Below are 6,064 nucleotides of genomic sequence, written 5' to 3'. Positions count from 1 at the left end.
TGGGCTTTGCAGGCAATTTTAAAATTATTATTCCCATTCCTATAAAGTAGCATTGCACTTTATTGTTGTTGTTATGTGCTGTAGAGTAGGTTCTGACTCATAGCAAACCTGAACAGGGTTTCCAAGTCTGTAAATCTTTACGGGAGTAGAAAGCCTCATCTTTCTCCCGTGGAGCAGCTGGTAGTTTCAAACTGCTGACCATGAGATTAGCAGCCCGATTCGTAACCACTATGCTACCAGAGCTCCTTTTGCACTTTATAGGAATGGGAATAAATAATGGGACCGCTATTTATTATTAAATAATAACATTTATTTATTATGAAATAATAAATTATTATTAATTCCCATTATTTGTTATTTAATAATAAAATATTAATTAGTATGCCCATGATTTATTATTAACTAAGTGTAAATTTAATGATAAATAACGGAAATAATAATAATGGAACTGTTGTTTTCAATTGTCTTCAAGTTGGTTCTGACTCATAGAGACCTTGTACAAAGTTTCTGAGGAGCAGCTGGTAGGCTTGAACCAATGACCTTGTGGTTGGCAGCCCAGTGCTTGTCCTACAATGCCACATCAGGACTCCATTGTGTGACTATATAAGGGTAATTCACAGAATATTGCTGTAAAATCTTAGAGACCTTTATTAAACAAAAACACTAAAACGTGAAGCTAATAGGAAGACTTAACATTGTGAAAATGTCAATCCTGCCCAAATCAATTTACACATATAATGCAATCTCAATCCAGATTCCAATGACATTCTTCAAAGAGATGGGAAAAAACAATTACCAACTTTATATGGAAAGGAAAAAGACCCAGGGTAAGCAAAGCACTGTTTAGGAAGAACAAATACCTCTCACTCCCTGATTTCAAAATTTACTACACTGCTACAGTGGTCAACACAGCCTGGTACAATGAAAGATACATTGATCAATGGAACAGAATCAAGGATCCAGAAATTAATCCATCCACATACAGCCAACTGATTTTCAACAAAATGTCTAAGTATATTGCATGGGAAGGAGATATTCTCTTCAACAGATGGTGCTGGCAGAACTGGAAAGCGATATTCAAGACCTTTACCTCACACTTTACACAAAAACCAACTCAGCATGGATTCAAGACTTAAATGTGAATCCCAGAATTATGAAGGTCATCAGTGAAAAAATAGGGACAAATGTGGGGGCTCTAATTCAGGGTATACACAGACTACCAAGCATTTTGAAAATTACACAAACAAAAGTAGACAAAATCGATGATTGGGACATACTAAAAATTAAAAGCATATGTGCATCAAAAGACTTGACCAAACAAGTAAAAAGGGAGCCCACAGAATGGGAAAAAAATCGTTTGCAATGACACATTGGACAAGGGACTAATATCTAAAATATATAGGAAACTACAATACCTCTACAACAAAAAGACAAATAATCCAATTAAAAAATGGGCACAGGACATGAACAGACACTTCACCAAGGAGGAGATCCGGGCAGCGAACAAACATATGAAGAAACGTTCGTGATCACTAGCCATTGGTGGTGGTGATCATGTGCCATGGAGTCGGTTCCGACTCATAGCCACCTGTACAGGGTTTCCGAGGCTGTAAATGTTTACAGGAGCAGAAAGCCTCATCTTTCTCCCGTGGAACAGCTGGTAGTTTCGAACTGCTGACCTTGCAGTTTGCAGCCCGATTCGTAACCAGTACAGTCCTGATGTGGCGCTGTGGGCTAATGCGTCAGACTGTGAAGCCGTTTGAACTGCAAGGTCGGCGGTTCAAGCTCACCAGCTGCTCCTCGGAAACCCTATACAGGGTCGCTTTGGGTAGGAATTGACTCGACAGCACTAAACAACAACAACACGCTACCAGACAACAATGAGATATCATCTCACACAAGCAATAACAGCAAAGATCAAAAAAGTTGAGGGCAATAAATGTTGGCGGGGATGTGGAGAGACTGGGACACTCTTGCATTGCTGGTGGGACTGCAAAATGGTCCAACCTCTCTGGAAAACAATATGGCATTTCCTCAGAAGGCTGGAAATAGAAATACCTTATGATCCAGCAATTCCTTTACTTGGTATTTACCCACAAGAAATATGAGCCATAACACGAGTAGATATATGCACACCAATGTTCATAGCAGCACTATTTACAATAGCAAAAAGATGGAGACAGCCTAAGTGCCCATCAATGGAAGAACGGATAAACAAAATGTGGCACATACACACAATGGAATATTATGCTACCTTGAAAAATAAGGAAGCTGCAAGCCACCACATAACATGGATGAACCTTGAGGACATTATGCTGAGTGAAATTATTCAGTCACAAAAGGAGAAATATTGTATCGGTACCGACTCGATGGCACCTAACAACAACAACAACAACAACAACAACAACAACAACAGCAAGTCCTTTCTACTCCCAAAGAACAAGCCAGTCCATTGTCATGATGGGGGAAAAAAGTTCCTCCATGCAAATTTGTAGTTTTCAATTTTCTTAAACTTTCTTCCCAATAAGCCCTGTGACCATCCTTTGTCCTTCATGAAAATCTATTAAAATTACCCTTGGGAACCTCCCCAAATCACCTTCTAAGTTAACCTCTTTGCCTTGAATGTAACTGGCCTAGGAGATACCCTCATAAGCCATTGTGTTGGTTGGCTTACTCTCTGGCTTATACTGGTGAAGCCAAGACTCATTCTAGTTATAATTCACCCAATAAAATCATTTTTATTAGCTTCAATCTTTCTTAAAACACTGCGGAACAGATCAGCTCTTTGAGCTAGTTGAGCTTTGCACAACACTTTCTCCCCCACACAAATTGGTAACATCTTTCTTTATTTGCTTTTTCACATACCACAGTTCTATCCATCCTGTATCCATTAATCCATGTTACTTTTTTTAATCTATTTTACTCCTAAACACATGATCATGCGTCTTTTTATCTAGAATACACTAGTTGGGTTTGAACCACCTATTCTTTTTTACTGTTTGAAAATTATAGATAACACAGTATTTGTTAAATTCACCGCTTTTCATCTATACAATTCAGTGACAGCATTTATATCAATCAACAACACTGTTTTTAAGTTTTTATTGTGAATTGAGTGAAGGTTTATAGATAAAATCATCAGTTTTCCATCCAACAAATCACACACGTTGTTTCATTTCAATGATTGCAATCCCCTCCATGTAACAACAGTGATCCCATTGGTTCCTGTTTCCATCACACCCACCTTCCCATTCCTTCTCAACTTTGTCCATAGATAAACGTTTTCCTTTCGATCTTGAATGATTGACTAAGCATACTTTACTAGTGTTGTTATCCCTCCTAAAGCACTTTTGCAAGAGTAAGACAAGTTTGTTCCTGAGAGATTTTGTCTGAAGCCTTCCACTGATGGCAGAGACATGTTTTGTTTGGAATAAACCCATGCATGTATGAATTGGAACACTAGTGGGTGGTGGGTGGTTTTGTGCCGTGGAGTCGGTTCCAACTCTTAGCGACCCTGTACAGGGTTTCCAAGGCTGTAAATCTTTACGGGAGCAGAAAGCCTCATCTTTCTCCCTTGGAACAGCCGGTAGTTTCGAACTGCTGACCTTGAGTTTCGCAGCCCAATTCATAACCACTACGCTACCAGAGCTCCTTCACTAGTAGCATGTATGAATTGGAACACTAGTAGCAATACTTTTTCATTTACCCTTGTACTGTGTCTCTTTTCATTGTGCAGAGATTCCTGAAAGGGAGAGATTATTAATATACTCATTTTACATATGAGAAGGAAGGGGCTCAGAGAGCTGAAGAGCCTCCTTACCAAGACTTTACAATCCAAGCCGTCAGTCCCAAGGTTCCCATTGCCCTCCCTCATAGTTCTTATTCCGGAATTTGATGAGTCCTAGTCCTCTGGAATCCTGGTGTGGTACTGTAGGATAACTAACCACAAGGTGGGCAGTTCAAGCCCACAGGGTCACTATGAGTCAGAACTGATTTGATGGCACTTAGAACAACAACAGTCATCTGGGAGCGTGACTCTGGCTTTGGTGGTTCCAGAAGGAACAGAACTGGTGGACATAGACTAGGGGCTGCCTAAGTAACAGAAACCAGGGTCTTACCTGATCTCCAAACATGGGTGTGCTTTCACGATATCTGATGATGCAAAAGTTAATCAAGATTCCAGGCTGTGCTGAGGCATGGGAGACTAAGCCTGGTCCCAGCCCATGAGAATATTATTAATAATAAAAGGAACTTATTAATGGTAAACTTTCCTCAACTGTCACCAGAAACAGCAGTGCTTGCAACCTGCCTACTTCTATCTCTGGAGCTGGGGTTTCCCCCACACTCCACTCTGTGTCTCCACATGTGATTAGGATTCTGTAAGAAGTATGTTTAAATCTTGACTCTGTGGGACACTAGTCAAGTCACTTCCTTATCTAAACCTCAGTGTTCTCTAATTTAACATGGAAGCTATAGCAACTCTCTGAGGAAGATCTTTTCATTAGAGTTAACAAACATACAGAGTCCTGATGTAGCGCTGTAGGATAAGCTCTGGACTGCTAACCACAAGGTTGGTGGTTCAAACACATCAGCAGCTCCTAGAAACCCTGTACAGAGTTGTTACGTGTTGGAATCACTTGAAAATAACATATTGGTAGAGACAACAAGAAATATCAAAGAGGTCCTGGTGGTAAAATAGTTAAGTATTCTACTGCTAACTGAAGGGTTGGTGGTTTGAATTCACCTGGCAGTTCTACTGGAGAAAGATCTGGTGGTTACTTTCGTAAAGATTACAGTCAAGAAAATTGTATCGGGGAGTTCAGGGCAAGATGCCGGTGTAGGCAGATGCACTGAATGGATTCTTTGCAACAAAGACGCTGGAGACCGAGTGAGACATACAGATGGTGATTCTGGAACCCTGATCACTGAGGCTAGGACAGATACGTGGGCTGGGTGCAGGTTGGAAGAGGAAGTTGAACAGGACCAGTGAGAGGAAAGAAAACCAGGCAGACTGTGGTGTGGACGCATGGAGTGAAGCAGACATCTTGAGCTTTTGTGAACGGCTGTTGATACAACAGCCTGTGGGCACAGAGCAGTTCTCCCTGGTCTCTGTGCCCTCTTGGTAGATGGGATACAGCCAGTCCTACCCTCACCAACCCAGTGACCACTGGTACCCCATTCTGCACTGCCTTTACTGTGGGGTCAGGCATAGGCCCCTGCTTCTGGAGGCATGTAAACCCACATTGAACAACGCTGCACAGCCAGTGAACAGAGAACTAACTGCGTTCACATATCCAGTCTCTACCAGTCTCTACATCCACCAGGAGACAGGTGGTGAATGCCTGAGAACATGTCAAGATAGAATCATCAACTAAATATGCATATAACACCACAATGTCTCAGAGAAAACAGACCATTTCAGCTTACACAAAGAAACAAGACAGGGTGCCTTAAACAAGTGACCTAAATACAAAGTCAGAAAATATAACGCCACAAATGATATCAGAACTACCTAATAAGAATGTAAAAGAATGCTAATTAGACGACTTCAAAACCAGCAATTAGAAAGTCAGAAGATTAAAACTGAGACTTCAGAAATAAATAATACACTGAAAGGGAGAAGAAACAAAATTAAATCAATGGAAAGTCGAATTACTGAGCTCAAAGAAAAATCTCCTAATAATTATATGCTAGAAGAACAGTCAGAAAAATAACAAAAATCGAAGAAAGCCTAAGACTTATGTGGGACACTATCAAGAGGAATAACTGATGTGTGATAGGAATTCCAGAACAGGAAAAGACAGTGTATAAAGCCAATTTATGGCTTACATAAGTTCCTGGCTGGGTATCCATGAATGTCTCTCTTCATTGCCTCTTCTCTCCATTTCTGCCATAGGGTTTTCTGTAGAAAGAATCCATTCTATCTTGTCATCCAGTCTCCCAACAGTTATGGACTCTAACAACATGCTCCATAGGATTTCCTGCGATAAGAACCCATTTACATCTTGTTGCCCAGTCTCTCATGCCCCATAGGATTTCCTGCGATAAGAACCCATTTACATCT

This window comes from Chrysochloris asiatica, unplaced genomic scaffold, assembly GCF_000296735.1.
Source record: "Chrysochloris asiatica unplaced genomic scaffold, ChrAsi1.0 scaffold00116, whole genome shotgun sequence".
In the NCBI taxonomy this organism is placed as follows: Eukaryota; Metazoa; Chordata; class Mammalia; order Afrosoricida; family Chrysochloridae; genus Chrysochloris; species Chrysochloris asiatica.
The sequence above is the reverse complement of the archived record's forward strand: the minus strand, read 5'-3'. Positions refer to the sequence as shown.